The 17,006-nt window shown below is 44.1% G+C and overlaps 1 long non-coding RNA gene across 2 annotated transcripts; it reads left to right on the top strand.

The window, feature by feature from the left end:
- Positions 1–240: 240 nt before the first annotated feature.
- Positions 241–16,604, top strand: LOC123367643. 2 transcript variants are annotated; one of them, XR_006578574.1, is made up of 3 exons: positions 241–356; positions 6,347–6,520; positions 16,499–16,604. It is a non-coding gene; the product is annotated as an uncharacterized LOC123367643 (long non-coding RNA). The 2 variants fall into 2 exon arrangements; XR_006578575.1 differs by having other exon boundaries at positions 6,347–6,541; positions 16,499–16,541.
- Positions 16,605–17,006: the final 402 nt, after the last annotated feature.

Here is a 17,006-nt window from a genome sequence, read left to right as displayed (position 1 = left end):
GGAAGCAAAACATTTTTATTTGGGAAAATCAAACTATTTTGTTTTGACTGAAAATGCTGAAAGAAAACATTTCATCATTTCTGAATGCAATTTTTTTTAAATTTTTTGTCCCATGAAAAATTTTAATATTTTAACTTTTCATCCCAATTTGTGATGAACACAAATGTTGAAATATCAACATTTCCCATGAGATGGAAATTCCCATTTTTGCTCACCTCTAACTGGCACCTTATACAGAGGCAACGCGTAACTCCTGATAGTGAGGGGGCGTGTGACTATCCTATGCGTTGGCTCTGGATCTAGAACAGAGGTTTTCCAGCTGTCGGGCGCGCCCTTGCCCCAGGAGGAGTGTTCAGGTGAGTGAGCAACACCAGGAAGCTGGGGCAGGTAACACCAAATGGCTTGGATGAGCCCAATCCAGTGGGGCTCCAGGAGAGAGCACCACTTCCATCCCAAATCACCTTAGAAGTTGTTGCTAAATGGAAGGTAGGGCAAGCCCGATGCAGTGCGAGGCCCTGAGCAGAGCCCCCGCTGTAGGAGTGGGAGAGTGGCCTCTGCCTTAGGAAAAGGCACAGGGCATTCAGCCCAGGGCAGTCTGTAAAGTAGGCAACGGGAAGTGCTGGCACTCCAGCAGCAGGGAAGGAGAAGAAGCCTCATGTAGCTATGGGGGAACTCTGCCCACAGCCAGGCACCCTGCTGCTTTTTCCCTCCATGCACTGCACGGACACATGGTGAGAGCCGCCATCTCACTGCTGGGCATCCCAGCAAGAGGCAACCCGAGTACTCGCCCACCCCCACTGCCCTATAGGGCAGAGTCTGCGGAAACTGGTGACCTCATGTGCCCCCCGCCCCCAACATGTTGCCTCTGCCTTATTAGTTACCTATTTACATATACACAGATATAGAACATTCCTGTAACTATTTTGTCTCGCCTAAAGGGGGGCATGACACCCTCATTAAAGACTTTGTGATTTGGCCCAATGGAACCGAACTTCAGCTAGTATGAATCAGTGTACCACCGTTGAAGTGAATAGCTAATCTATATACCAGCAAAGAGTTGGCCTTATATTCATGTTAATTTGGAAGGTGTTGATAAAAATAGTCTCTCCCCTCAACTTTCCCTAACAGCTGTCCTCATCTGTTCTTTATCCTGTTAGGGAAAGTTAAACATAGGATGCCTGCAGGTTGAAATGATTGAAATTACTTCATTTCTTTCTTTTGGCAGCTGTGTTTACATATTCTTATTCAGGACATATTTACAAGTTTTTTCTTCAGCGTAATAGATGAAAACCCTTTTTCCTGAACAGCATGTTTCAAAACAGCTTAATACCAGAGAAACCAAGAAAATTTGTTCTGCAAAGTTCTCCTGGTTTTTGTATTTCCACAAAACCTATATTACTGTTATTGTTACCTCGTTGAAAGAATCCTCATCAGTTGCTATGACACATCCCCTATAAAGATTCCACAGCGCAAACAAAGAGCAGGGGCTAAAATAGTCACAAAAAGGAAATTAATTTTCCATTGTGAAAGAAAACCTAGAAAATTATTTTTGATATGTTGATTTTGTAGTTTTATTTAAAGTATGTTAAAATTCTTATCATATATAGTAACTGAAATTGTACCAGGCTTATACAACATAACTATAGTATTGTGTTTTCTGCCACTGAGGTTAAGTCATGGAAGAATTAACACTGTGGACCCAAGCCCCAGAGGCTCTGCAAGGATATGGATATGGATAAAGCCTTTTAATATGGAGACCATATCTTTAATATTTTTAATTAAATAAATTCTACTAGGAATTATGTGATTATGGGAGACTTTAATTTCAAAAGGTATAGATTGGAGGACAGGTGCTACTAATAATGGCAGCGCCCAGATATTCCTGGATGTGATAGCAGACAGATTTCTTCACCAAATACAGTAGTCACCAGCCAACAAGAGGTGATGCTATTTTAGATTTAGTATTGATAAGTAGCGAGAACCTCATAGAAGAACTGGTTGTAGAGGACAGCCTTGGTTCGAGTGATCATGAGCTAATTCATTTAAACTAAATGGAAGGATAAAGTAACAAAGGTCTGCAACTAGGGTCCTTGATTTCAAAAGAGCAAACTTTAAAAAATTAAGGGGATTAGTCAGGGAAATGGAGTGGACTGAAGAACTCAAGGATCTGAATGTGAAGGAGGCTTGGAATTACTTTAAGTCAAAGTTGCAGAAGCTATCTGAAGCCTGCATCTCAAACAAGAGGAAAAAAATTGTAGGGAAGAGTTGGAGAACAAACTGGATGAGTAAGCCTCTCCAACAGGTTATTAAGAGAAAGCAGAAAGCCTACAAGGAATGGAAGACAGGAAGGATCAGCAAAGGAAAGCTGCCTCCTGGAAGTCAGAAAGTGTAGGGAAAAGGTAAGAATTTCCAAAAGTCAACCAAAATTGGACCTTGCAAAGGAAATTAAAACCAATAGTAAAAGTTTTGATAGCCATGTAAATAAAAAGAAAACAAGGAAAGAAGTGGGACCGCTAAGCAGTGAGGATGGGGTTGAGATTAAAAATCATCAAGGAATGGCCCAAATGCCTACATGAATACTTTGCCTCAGTTTTTAATAAGTGTAATGAGGAGCCTGGGGGTACAAGCAGAGTGGCTAATGGAAATGAGGATATCGAAGTAGAAATTACCACATCCGAAGTGGAAGTCAAACTCAAATAGCTTAATGGGACGAAACTGGGGGAGAGGAGGGGAGGGGAGAGGCAGATAATCTCCATCCAAGAATATTAAAGGAACTGGCACATGAAATTGCAAGCCCAATACCAAGGATTTTTAAGGAATCCATAAACTCAGGGGTCGTACCCTGTGACTTGAGAATTGCTAATATAGTGCCTATTTTTTAAGAAAGGGAAAAGAACTGATCTTGGAAACTACAGGCCTGTTAGTTTGACCTCAATTGTATACAGAATATTGGAACAAAATTTTGAAAGAGAAAGTAGTTAAGGATTTAGAGGTAAACAATAACTGGGATAAATACAACATGGTTTTACAAAAGTTAGATCGTGCCAGACCAACCTGATCTCTTTCTGTGAGAAGATAATTGATTTTTTTAGACAAAGGAAATGCAGTAGATTTAATCTACCTATATTTCAGTAAGGCATTCAATACAGATCCACATAGGAAATTATTAGTTAAAATGGAGAAGCTGGGGAATAATATGAGAAATGAAAGGTGGATAAGGAACTGGTTAAGGGGGATACTACAGTAGGTCACATTGAAAGGTAAACTATCAGGCTGGAGGGAGGTTACAAGTGGAGTTCCTCAGGAATCGGTCTTCGGACCAATCTTATTTAACATTTTAATTCATGACCTTGGCACAAAAGTGTGCTAATAAAATTTGTGAATGACACAAAGTTGGGAGGTATTGCCAATACAGAGGAGGACTGAAATATCATACAAGAAGATCTGGATGACCTTGAAAACTGGAGTAACAGAAATTGGATTAAATTTAACAGTGCAAAGTGCAAGGTCATGCACTTAGGGACTAAGAAGAATTTTTGCTATAAGATGGGAACTTATCAGTTGGAAATGACAGAGAAGGAGAAAGACCTGGATGTATTGGTTGATCATAGGATGACTCTGAACTGCTAATGTGATGCAGCCGTGAAAAAGGGCTAATGCATTCCTAGGATGCATGAGGCAAAATATTTCTAGTAGGGACAGGGAAGTATTAATAACATTATACAAGGCACTGGTGAGACCTCATCTGGATTACTGTGTGCAATTCTGGCCTCCCATGTTTAAGAAAGATTAATTCAAACTGGAACAAGTACAGAGAAGGGCTACAAGGATGATCAGAGAAATGGAAAATCTCAAAGATCTTTGCTTGTTAAGCCTAACCAAGAGAAGGCTGAGGGGAGATATGATTGCTCTCTATAAATACATCAGAGGGATAAATACCAGGGAGGGAGAACATTTATTTAGTTTAAACACCAATGTGGAAACAAGAACAAATGGATATAAAGCCACCAACAAGTTTAGGCTTGAAAGTAGACAAAGGTTTCTGACCATCAGAGGAGTGAAGTTCTGGAATATCTTTCCAAGGGGAGCAGTGCGGGCAAAAAACCTAACTGGTTTCAAGACTGAGCTTGATAAGTTTATGGAGGGGATGGTATGATGAGATGCCTATAATGGCATATGACCAATCTTTGACTGCTAGTAGCAAACATCCTCAGTGGCCAGGGATGGGACACTAGATGGAGAGGGAGTTGAATTACTACAGAGAATTCTTTCCCTGGCTGCCTAGTGCCTCTTCTTTCAAACTCTTCCCTCCTGCCACCCAGGGCCGGCTCTAGACCCCAGCGCGGCAAGCACGCGCGTGGGGCGGCCCTTTCCCGGGGGGGCGGCAGGCTAGGCCGGGGGACCTGCTGCAGTCATGCCTGCGGGAGGTCCACCGGAGCCCCGGGACGACCGGACCTGCCACAGGCATGACTGCGGACGGTTCGCTGGTCCCGCGGCTCGGCTGGACCTCCCGCAGGCATGCCTGTGGCAGCTCCACCGGAGCCGCCGGACCTGCGAACCATCCGCAGCTGCGGGAGGTCCAGCCGAGCCGCACGACCAGCGGACCCTCCGCAGTCATGCCCGCGGAAGGTCCGCTGCTCCCGCGGCTCCGGGGCGCCTCCCGGGCATGACTGCTTGGGGCGGCCAAAAACGTAGAGCCACCCCTGCTGCCACCTGTGCTCCTCCCTCCAAGTTCCATGCAGGTTGCTGCAGGATTGGCCCTCCCTGTGCATTACTTTCCTCTATATCCACGTCTCACTGAAATAACGAAACTATCAATTTACAGAGAATGGCCTACAGGCACCGGAAACAGTAGTTTCTTGACACCAGACGTAGAACTCACTCCTGCAAGAGACAGGAATCACTACAGCTCTCATCACTTTCAAACCTGGGTGCAAAACTCACTTCCTTGATTCACCTTTCCCTCAATGACTAGACAAACACGTGCAAACTTGCACTCAGGCCTTATCTCCAAAGATTTCAGGCACTGGTGACCAGCCATCAGTTTAGCTACACTAGTGTGAATCCTTAGCATAGACAGGGAAAGCTGCTATTTGCTGTTCTTTTTACTAATGCAGTTACCCCTGCTTGAAACTGGAATAAAATGCACTAGTATAAATTGTGGCTTAGCCTGTACATGATTTGCTCTGGTGCAGCTACACAGGTGGCTGGCCACTTTTGGCTGTAATGGGTATATTTCCAGTATAGACAAGTCAACTCACTCCTTAAACTCACTCACTTAAAAAAGCAAAGCATCCAAATATTTATTCAAGTTCCTCTTAAAGGTGGTGAAACAAGAGTGTTTTATTTTGTATCGGTCTTGTTTAATTATTTGGGAGGCACTCAGACACTACAGGGGAGATGCCATATAATAATCTAGAGATGGTTTAAAAAATTACTGGGAATCTCTTACACAGGTCAACAAAGTCTAATCAATTTCCTGCCCACAGGAAATAAGCACCTGTCACACAACAGCATGACATATTCACAGTATATCTGTACCAAACGGGAAATGGGAGGAAGCAGTTAGGGATAGCCATCATATACCACATTTCCCCATGCAAATGCTTAATCTAAGATGGAATGCATCATGGCTGAATCAGCACCATTTTCTGATATGCACACTTTAACCCTAACTGAATAGGTCACATGGATGCCTCCACAAGTAAGGAACCAATGGCAGTAGAGCATGGAAGTCATCCATGCTGCCAAATGCTGGATGTGGTTCTAGGAGTCTCACAAAAGCAGCAAGGACACTCATGTATGTTTGGAGTTCCCTGGGTTTTCTGATGACTTGTTAGCTGTCTAGGTATTTCTATAGCTCCTAATACTTCAGGATGTAAGTGGAGGGATGTGTCTCCTGCCTGTTTTGACCAACCACTAATCCTGTACCTCCAGGGGAAATACACGGTGAAATTAATCTCAAGAAGCCACAGATTTTTCCATTGCAATATTGAGACATGCTGGCAAAATCCCTATGCATCTCCTGAGGCAATGCAAATGCACTCTGCTTCCAAGCAGTATGTTTCTCAATAGACAGTAAAAGCAACTCTACATTTAGCACATGGTTGCAGAACCAGCTGCACAGCCTGTGTGTGCTGCCTAGGGGATATCTTCATGAGTCAGATAAAAAGGGAGGAGGGTTAGGGAAAAAAGAAGTTGTGGTTCCACATTCATGACCAGAACAAATGAGGGTGTAGCAAAAGCAGTAGGGATTAGCAGTAACTACTCCAGTCTCAGAGGGTGAACAACAGGTTAGAAACAGAGTTGGCTTCAGAATTCTGCTGTTTTCTCTCTCATTCGACAGAGCCATGAAGGACATCACACCGGACAGTGATGGGATCCATTCTCACCTCATCTGCATGGGCCAATGGCCAGTTTACTAGAATCAAACAGCTCAACTGCAGCAGCCGAGTCAAAATGCCCAAGGCTGTGAACACGTTGGACCTGAAATATACAGTGTGGTCGATGTCAACCCAGTGTGAGAAGTGTAGTCATTGCAGTGGGTATTGTGTGTTCACCAAAAGTGGGTGTGGAGATGGTGATGCTGGTCACAGAGCTACTGGAAAGCCCTATATATGAGTGCTGTATAACAGCCATTACCATGCTAGTGGTTGTGCCACATCATCATCCCTTCTGCCATAGCTGAATTCCTCTATATTCAGTTTCCTCTCCAATAGTCTGAGACAACATTCTAGTAACACTTGTAGGACTACATAACTGTTACCAAGGGTGTATGTTAGGCCAGGGAGTGAGGATAGGTTGCCAGCCTGGACAGAGTGATGTGTGATTGGATACTTCTCAGTCATATACAGGTCTCTTCCACTCAAAGCCCCAAACATCACCTTCTTAAGAATATACAGCTGTTGGCAGACAGTGGAAGTGAACAGATCTACACTCTTACCTCTTTAAAAGGAGAACTGTGGGAGGTTCAGCTGTCTGGGACTTCCAGACTTGCTGAGGACACAAGACCTCTGGACAATCAGAAAATGTGAGATTTACCTTGGATTTATTTTGTTTACTGTTCACCCTTTCTCCTTGGAGAGAAGTGGTCTGGCAGGAAGTAAACCAGGGAAGTAGTGGTGCAGCACCTTGGGAGCGCATTATCTGTGTAATTATTGCAGCTGCTCAGTGCTGGAGTACACCAACCCCTTAGGTGCCAGTAGCATGCCAGGCATACCATGACTTGGAGGCAAGCATTGTAGGTGCTTCAGCAGCTAGGTCTTTTAGGCAGCTAGCCCTGGTGGGTCCCAATAACCACTCAGACTTATGGCTAAGGGGAAGGTTATTTTACCAGGGCTGGCAAGAAATGTTGCAAATACCCTAGATACAGAGGTTTAAACAGTTATAGTTCAAAGTGAGCAATAGTGGTTCTTGTTTGAGCCCCTGGGTCAGTCCAGTCGAGAGTTAGGTCTCTTCAGGCCTGGTGCCTGGAGTGCCCTCTCCAATCTAGTCTCTGTTCAAACAGGGGCTTGCAGGTTTCCAGGCTAGACTCTGATAGTGTCTCTCACTGGGGTCCCTCAGTCTGCACTGACTAAGGGAAGATTAAAAAAACTGGGTATGTTTAGTCATGAGAAAAGAAGACTGAGAAGGAGACCTAATAACAGGTGTCAAAGATGTTAAAGACTGTTAAAAGAGGACAATGATCAATTGTTCTCCATGCCCACAGAAGGAAGGATAATAACTAATGGGCTGTAGCAAGAGAGATTAAGAGATTAAGATATTAAGAAAAAAATTCTAACTAAAAGAGTAGTTAAACTCTGGAACAGGTTACCAAGGGAGGTTGGGGAATCCCCATCACTGCAAGTTTTAAGAACAGGTTAGAGATTAAACACCTGTCAAAGATGGTCTAGGTGTACTTGGTCCTGCCTCAGCACCAGGGGCTGGACTAGATTATCTCTCGAGGTCCCTTCCTACCCTGCTTTTCTATGATTCTAAGCTACCTGCCTTTTGTTCATGACTGCATGGTAGAAGTTATTCTAATTGCACTGCACAGTTGGAGTACTGCACAGGAATGTTACCCCTGTCTTTCTGCAAAAAAATCATAAGGGTCCATTATCATTTAGCTTTAGGGTGTTCAACAACTGTACAATCCCGTAGTACTTTTTTTTCTTAAAGAGCTGGAAGTACTTCTCGCCTGTTCTATTTTTGTTTTAAACCACAGGCACTCAGAGAACTGAGGCTGTATGAGTCTCACGTCACCCTACCCAGCTGCCGTTGCCTCACAATTTCATAGCAACCACATTTCAGATTTTCAAGTATATCCTCTGCAACCATCAATGAGTCACTTGGCACAGCTGAAGATTATTAGCTATACTAAAAAGAAACAGTGTGATATGTTTATGTTAACACAAGGGATTCAGCATATCTAGTATTTTCATCCTTAGTAAATTGTTCTTTTACAGCTTACCATTCATCAGTGTTTTCCACTGTTTCACGTCAGAGGCATATTATTAAGTATGCAAAACAACTTCTGGCAAGAACAATTTTTCCAGTATTGACATGGATGATCACTGTACTTGTTTGAGCTTGCTAGTCATTCTCACGGCCTCTGTCATGTTTAGCAAATATTCATTTGGAAGATCATTTTTACAGCTCTCTAGTTCAAAGTTAATTCTATTAACAGTAGTTTCTTTCACTACAGAGGAGATGTACAATCAATGCATATAAATTAATTTACTATTCCAAGAAATTTACAGTTAACGCATACAAATAATGAAAGCTATTTTCAACCAGATTATAAGAATGGCCATACTGGATCAAACCAGTGGTCCATTTAGCCCAGTGTCCTGTCTTCCAACAGTTAGCCGGTGCCAGATGCTACAGAGGGAAATAACAGAACAGGTCAATTTATTCAGTGATCCATCCCTTATCATCATCGTATCCCTGCTTCTGGCAGTCAGAGGTTTAGGGGCACCGAGAATATGGGGTTGCATCCCTGACCATCTTGGCTAATGTCATCCAATGGACCTGTCCTCCGTGAACTTATCTAATCCATTTTTGAACCCAGTTATACTTTTGGCCTTCACAACATCCCTTGGCAACAAGTTCCACAGGTTGGCTGTGTGTTGTGTGAAGTACTTCCTTTTGTTTGTTTTAAACCTATTGCCTATTAATTTCATTTGGTGATCCCCTTGTTCTTGTGTCATGCGAAGAAGTAAATAACACTTACCTATTCACTTTCTCCACACATCATAATTTTATAAACCTCTATCATATCCCCCATTAGTCATCTCTCTTTTAAGATGAACAGTCCCAGTCTTTTTAACCTCTCCCCATAGAGAAGATGTTCCCATTTTTGTAGTCCTTCTCTGTACTTTTTCCAATTCTAATATATCTTTTTTGAGATGGGGCAACCAGACGTGCATGTAGTAATCAATGTGTGGACATACCATGGATTTATACAGTGGCATTTTGATATTTTCTGTCTTATTAACTATACCTTTCCTAATGGTTCCTAATATTGTTAGCTTTTTTGACTGCCGCTGCATTGAGCAGATGTTTTCAAAGAACCATCCACAATGACTCTTTCTTGAGCCATAACATCTAATTTAGATGCCCCAGTATTTTGTATGCTCCTCGGTTGATAAAGCAGCTCTACTTCATTTTGGCTTAAACAAATAAAGGTTAACCTAAGTCATATTTTATGAATCAAAATGTTTTTTCCAGTTTCCTTAAATTCTAACATATGTTATTACAAGTAAAAGTATTTTTAAAACCCAGCAGATGTGAAAATGTCATCAAGGTCCCTCTTTCTGGCCCAGCTGGTCAGGACACCTCTTAGGGTCAGAATGACAAAGGCCCAGTGTCCCATGAAATGGTGAGGGTGCAGGCACAATGGGGAAGCTCACTCCAGTAGCCAATTTGTTCCCTCAAAGTCTCTTTCTTTAAGGACCCAATAAAGCGGTTCCACTCACCGCAGGTGCACCTCCTTTTGGCTGGGTCTGGGAATTAGCTTTCGCCCCATCTGGCACCACCTTCTGTCCATCACTCATGCTGTGGCCCCTCTCTCTCTGTAACTCAGGGTGCTCCATCTTCGTAACTCAGTCCTCCAGCCAGGTCACTATATAGTCCCCCCTGCCCCATTCTGGGGTAACAAAGTCCCATGGGACAAGCTGTCCATATGCCATCTCAAACAACCTTCTATTCCAACTCCAAGTCCTGTGCCACTTTGCCCAGTGGCTGGTAGAGGAACCCAGGCCCACCCACTATTCCGGGATCCAACCCAGAGACACTATGACAATCAATATAGGTCTCCTTAGTCTCAGACCCTATTGCTCTTTCTCTGGGCTCCTTCCTACCCCATCTCTCTATCTCACTGCCTAGCTCTGAATTTTCCACCAGAGCTTCCTCCACTCCCTGTGGCTTCTTCATCACTAGGCCTCTTGTCATATTCCCTTGTCCAGGACTGGACCCATAGCTTACTCTCCCCCTGCATTTCCTCCTTGACTCTAGCCAACCCCCTTTTCCCCTAGGCGGTGTCCGCAGATCTTCTTGTGCTCTCATTTCCTGGTTTTATTCTCCTATCTCAACTTCTCCCCGAGCTGGGCTTCATCTGCCATTAAAGCTTATCAAGCCCTGGCTTTACTCCAGGTGCAGCATATAAAGTTAACTGGCCTCTTCTGGCCCATATTAACCTGCTCAAAACTTGTGTGGGGTGGACCACCCCATCATAAACTCAAAAGGAAGTGATGGGTTGAATAGCCCATTCTCTCATTATTATGTCGACCAGTTAGGCCTCATTTCTGACACACCAGTTTTGGTTCACTGATTTCTGGTTCCACAATTTTCTTGTTTGCCAAGCATGATCTTAACATGGTCCCTGAACATCGGTAGGCCTTTTTGTTTGGACTAATTAAGTCTGTCTCCCTTTCATACCTTCTCCGATCAACATTTGTTATTACAGGCCAGAGGTCGGCAACTTTCGGCATGTGGCCCATCAGGGTAATCCACTAGAGGTTGCATCCCTGAGGCTGCTTGACATTTTGTTTATGTTGACCCTCCATAGGCACAGCTCCCAGTGGCCACGGTTCACCATTCCCGGCCAATGGGAGCTGTGGGAACGGCGAACCGCAGCCAGTGGGAGCAGCGTGGGGCCATGCCTGTGGATTGTCAAAGTAAACAAAATGTCTTGTGGCCTGCCAGTGGATTCCCCTGATGGGCTGCGTGCCGAAGGTTGCCAATCCCTGTTATAGGCTATTGTGACCTCATATTAAATTAGATGTATTTGTTATAGCTGAGCTCATAACTTGTAGGCCTGATTATCACAACAATTCTCATGCACTAAAACAGTGGTCCCCAACCTTTTCGTCTGGCGGGCGCCAGACGAAGGACCATGGCGGTGGTCGAGCATCCACAGAAATGCCGCCGAATTTTGGCAGTATTTCGGCGGCGACGCCTCTCGATGACGTCGCTTGTTAGCGGCAAGTGGCGTCGCCACCGAAATGCCGCCAAATTTCAGCGGCATTTTGGTGGATGCTCAATCGCCGGCCAGGACACGGGCGCATTTAGATGCTCCCGCGGGCGCCATGGTGCCCGTGGGCACTGCGTTGGGGACCCCTGCACTAGAAAATGTTACAATGTTTGGATGGCAAACCCTGCAAGAGAATGTTTTTGTTTCCAGTGGATTTTTTATTTTATTTTTTATTTTCTTCTTCTTTAATTAGCATTTAATGGAAGCATTTCTGTTGAGCTTACATTTTGAAAAACTTATTTGGGTCAGTAAAACTCATTAGGCACTGCTATTGTTAGCATTCCCCTGAGATTTTTTTCTCCAACTGCATTTGTAAGTAAGTTTGGCAGGACTCAATTTCAATAATTTTTGCCTGGTAAAGAAGCAAATAAATGTTAACTATGAGGAAGGATAATGTTCTGCACGTAAGACTGGATTTATAGTCACTTTGAAATCATCCCAAATTCTCTTTTAACTTAAGCGCTGGAACAATGGCAGTTGCTCATTATCTGTGCATGACACAACTCCTGTCTTGACTAGACTTTCCAGATCTGATTTGAAGGTCTGATGGCATATCGTGAACTCATGTTCTCCTTGTAACATTCGGGTGGGCTGCCCAGCTTATTGGATAGCTTTTACAGTGAAGTATTACATGCTCTCCATTTCTCCTTTGAAAACCAAAGCATGTTCCTGAAATACTGTAGCTATATGGTTTTACTTTACTCCATCAAGAGAGCTTTTTGCCAATTCAGCTGGATCTTTTTGATCCATCACTGGCCTCTCATGTATGGGAATAAAGACCATAATCAGAGACATTGGAGCTCTCTGACCATGGAGTTTAACCTGCATGTCTATAGTCCCCATCATTGTCACTTGTTCTCCCATGAATGTCAACAGAGCAATTCATGTAGATTAGAAGATATGCCTTTTCTGAAATACTGATGCTTCTATAGTCACTTCCATTCAACGTGAAGGTTCTTCTAATAATGGAGTTACCCAGAACCTGTAGCAAAGCCCTAATGTTATGAGGATGTGCGTGGTCATATCTTCTCCAGAGCTAATCTTTCTATATTCTTTTTAGTTTTACTGCAGAAAATGCAAGCTCTTTCTCTTCCCCTGTCCCAGGGGCATGTTTTTGTCCTGTTTACTGATATAAGTTTTTCCTCTAGCCATGTATTTCTACTTGCAGACATATTCAATGTGTTCCTTTCTACCCCAATACCAGGAAGCTAGGTCTCCAAATGAAAGCATCACTTCTAAATAATCTCGCTTGCTGCATTAGTGTCTGATATTTTGCTTCTGGTACATGAAGCCAGGCTCAGGTAATCAGCACTTCTGTATTGTCTCTCTGCATGGATCACAGACCAGCGTGTCATCAGAATATGTCTGTTTCATTTGTTACATTACTTAGTAAGCAAGGCAAAATGTAAACCTAGTTATACTGCCACAGTATTTATATCATGTCTCATCTCAAAAATCCCTAAGGAATCAAAATTTTAATTATAACATACACCTCTACCCCGATATAACGCAACCCGATATAACACAAATTTGGATATAACACGGTAAAGAAGCATTCTGGGGGGGCAGGGCTGCACACTCTGGTGGATCAAAGCAAGTTCGATATACCACGGTTTCACCTATAACGCGGTAAGATTTTTTGGCTCCTGAGGATAGCGTTATATTGGGGTAGAGGTGTATTTAAAATTGCAAACCTGTCAACCATTAGAGAATAGACAACTCTATTCTATTTCTTACATAAAGCAAGAATTATGTTAAATAAGGAACAAATTCTCATGCAAACTGAAGCCCTGATTAAGCAAAGTACTTAGAAATATGCTTATTAAATTGATGCTTAAAGTTAAGCATATGCTTAAGTACCTTGAGGCCCAAATCATTTGCGCACATGCTTAACTTTAAGCATGGGCTTATGTGCTTTGCTGAATAGGAAGTGATTAGTCACACGTTTAAAGTTAAGCACATGCTTAAGTTCCTTGCTGAACTGGGGCCTTCAGATTACATTGCACTGATGAATAGGTGGAGAACCACTCCCAGGTTGTGGGATACATAATATGGTCAATAGCTTCAGGTATCCCACCAATACTTGTCCTGCCCATGAGTAGAATATCAACAGCTGCCAGCCTCACTACCACTGTAGGTAACAGCACCATAGAAACAGTATATCTCAAAATGATGTCACCACCAGGGCCGGCTCCAGACCCCAGCGTGCCAAGCGCGTGCTTGGGGCGGCATGCTGCGGGGGGCGCTCTGCCTGTCGCCGGGAGGGCGGCAGGCGGCTCGGGTGGACCTCCCGCAGGCATGCCTGCAGAGGGTCTGCTGGTCCCGCGGCTCCGATGGATCTCCCGCAGGCACGCCTGCGGATGCTCCACCGGAGCCGCGGGACCAGCGGACCCTCCGCAGGCATGTCTGCGGGAGGTCCACCGGAGCCGCGGGACCGGCGACCGCCAGCTCGCCCCCTGCGGCGTGCCGCCCTGCTTGGGGCGGCCAAATTGCTAGAGCTGCCCCTGGTCACCACATCAGCTGGTTGGCAGGATCCAATGTGTCAACACCACTAACAGAAGCAACAATTTCAGGCCACTGTATTCAGCCGTGACACAGTTTAACACAAGACTGTTTTGCTGTTCAGAGGGCAGTTAAAGAGTTTTAGTCTGATAGGCTATTTTATCTCTGAATCACAATAGTTCCATACTTATAGTTAAGGCCCTACCAAATTTACAACCATGAAAAAAATGTCACAGACCGTGAAATTCGATCTCCCCCATGAAATCTGGCTCTTGTGGGGGAGGCAGATCTACCGTTCACTGGGCTCCAGCTGCTAGTCCTGGCCAGGCTGGGGAGGAACAGGATTTCCTCTTCCCCCAGCTGCAGGAAGCTCCACAGATGTGCTACCTTCAGAGCTAGGCAGCAGTCAGCAGTCGCAGCGCTTCCTGCTGCAGCTTCCAGCTTCCAGTGTGCTGCCCTTACTTCTGTGCTGCCTTCAGAGCTGAGCTGAAAGCAGAGCAGCCACTGAGCTTCCTGCAGCAAGGGGAGGTTCCTTGTGTGGGGGGGGTTGACCCAGCCCCAGGAACGGCCCCTGCATGGGAAGAGGAATTCCTGTCCCAACCCAGCCCAGTCTGGACTAGCAGCTGGACCCTGGCGTACAGTAGGAGCCCCCAGCATATGAGCATCCCCAGCCCTGTGCCTCCCCAGCTCTGGGCCCAGTGCTTGGGGGTTAAAAGGACCTGGGCAGGCTGTGGGAGGGGACCACAGCATACCCCTGACCATGGGGTCCTAGACGGTTGCCCACCTGTAAGACCGACCCTGCCCCCCCTCAAAAGTGACAACCCCCCCATACCCTGCAACCCTCACTTCTGTGCTGGTGCCCCCACTAGCAGCAGTGCAGAAGTAAGGGTAGCAATCCCACAACCCCACCCTATTTCCCCCTTTTGGGTCAGAACCCACCCAGTTACAACACTGTGAAATTTCAGATGTAAACATCTAAAAGCATGAAACGGACTATTTTTAAAATCCTATGACTTTGAAATTGACCAAAACGGACCATGAATTTGGTAGGGCCCTACTTATAGTCTTCTGTGCTGCCAGGACAGAACTCCTCCAATTACCAACAAGCCCTGCTGTGAGAGCAAGAGCTTGGTACAGCTTGCTGGCTTATGGCCCTGCCACTTTCTCAACCCTTTATCCCCAGTGCCTGGCTCTTTGCCTTTCCATGTATCAAACAGACAATCAGGAAAAAATATAAAATCTGACAAGAAATAGAGGTATATAAGCCAGGGTTAAAATTAAATAGACAATTTTTCAGTGTTGTGTTAAATCTTTTCCGCACTCTTCTCTATGTGGTATTTTTATACATTCATAGATTCTAAGGCCAGAAGGGTCCATTGTGATCATCTAAGCTGATTTCCTGTTCACACAAGCCATATAACTTTCCCAAAACAATTTCTGTTTGAATTAGATCATATCTTACATACATATATATGAATTGAGTTGCTATGAGTTGGGTTAAAACCTCATTGAAACTGATGGGTGTGAATGCACCGTTCATTTAAGATAGCTACAAGAGACATTAAGGAGCCTCACCTAAAACAAGGCACAATGGAGTGTGCCCAGAAATTAGCATCATAAGTCTGGAGGGTTCCACTGGACATTTTTTTACCAGAGATATTTTGTGGGTGGGTGAGTGGGTGTGGGTGGGTGGATGGTGTGGTCCTGGGAGAAGCCCTGTGTTCAGGGAAACAGGACTCAGTATAGTCTCTGTAAATAAAGAGAATTGCATCAAACAGATACCCATCATCAATTTCTCCTCCTAACTGGAACAACCTGCTAGACCCTGACCTATGGCTAGCTGTTCAGGTCAAAAGGGGTAACAATATGTTGTCTGTTTAGAGCAGGGGTCGGCAACCTTTCAGCAGTGGTGTGCCAAGTCTTCATTTATTCACTCTAATGTAAGGGTTCATGGGCCAGTAATACATTGTAACATTTTTAGAAAGTCTCTTTCTATAAGTCTATAATATATAACTAAACTATTGTTGTATGTAAAGTAAATAAGGTTTTTAAAATGTTTAAGAAGCTTAATTTAAAATTAAATTAAAATGCAGAGCCCCCCGGGACTGGTGGCCAGGCAGTGTGAGTGCCACTGAAATTCAGCTCGCGTGCCGCCTTCGGCACCCATGCCATAGATTGCCTACCCCTGGTTTAGAGCCTGAGTCTGAGCACTCACAGCTCCCATTGACGTTAGCACATTGCACAACCAGGTCCTCATATTATAAGCTCTTCAGGGCAAGAACTTGTTTGATCATATGTCAGTAAATTACCTGGCGTCGCCTTAGGCATTAAACAAATGTAAACAATAACAGCCCGTACCAGGCAAGCTAGACTTGCTGTCAAGAGAAACAGAGACAGAGGATGATAGGCTGGCAAGTTAAAAGAGAAAGGAAGGGAAGAAGAGAGCAGCTTTTACAATAAATGTGCATTCTGTTTTCCTTCCAGGAACAGAATAGCAGAGCATCTGAAGGGGCACTGTGAGCCAAAGAATATTCAGCCTCAGACAAAATGAGGAGGGGAAACGAGCTGCTGTACAAGTTGAAATGCAAAGTAGAAAGTGCTGAACTGTCTTAAAGATGTTCTGCGTGTATCATCTGTTATTTCAACACTTGCCGTGTATTTATTAAAATAGAATGGTTTACTGTGTTAATATAACTATACAGTGTTATACAAACATTTGTATCGTGTCCAATAAATCTTTTCTAAAAGCCTTGTTAGCTGCACTTCCAACAATTTATAGTTGGATGAAGTCTCTAGTGAAGGTAGACAAATTCATACTTTAAATTGTGGCCTCATAAATCATTACTGTACACTTATACATTCCCTCAACTGATTTTTCCAGTGAAGAGAGGGGAGAAAATAGTCAGCCTCCTATTACCCAAACTGAAATATCCCACTTCTCATCATTATACTGTGCAATTCTGTGTGATTATGTCATATGTCATATTACTCA

Source organism: Mauremys mutica, chromosome 3, assembly GCF_020497125.1.
Source record: "Mauremys mutica isolate MM-2020 ecotype Southern chromosome 3, ASM2049712v1, whole genome shotgun sequence".
In the NCBI taxonomy this organism is placed as follows: Eukaryota; Metazoa; Chordata; order Testudines; family Geoemydidae; genus Mauremys; species Mauremys mutica.
Note: the sequence above shows the minus strand (reverse complement) of the source record. Positions and strands in the feature narration are given on the sequence as shown.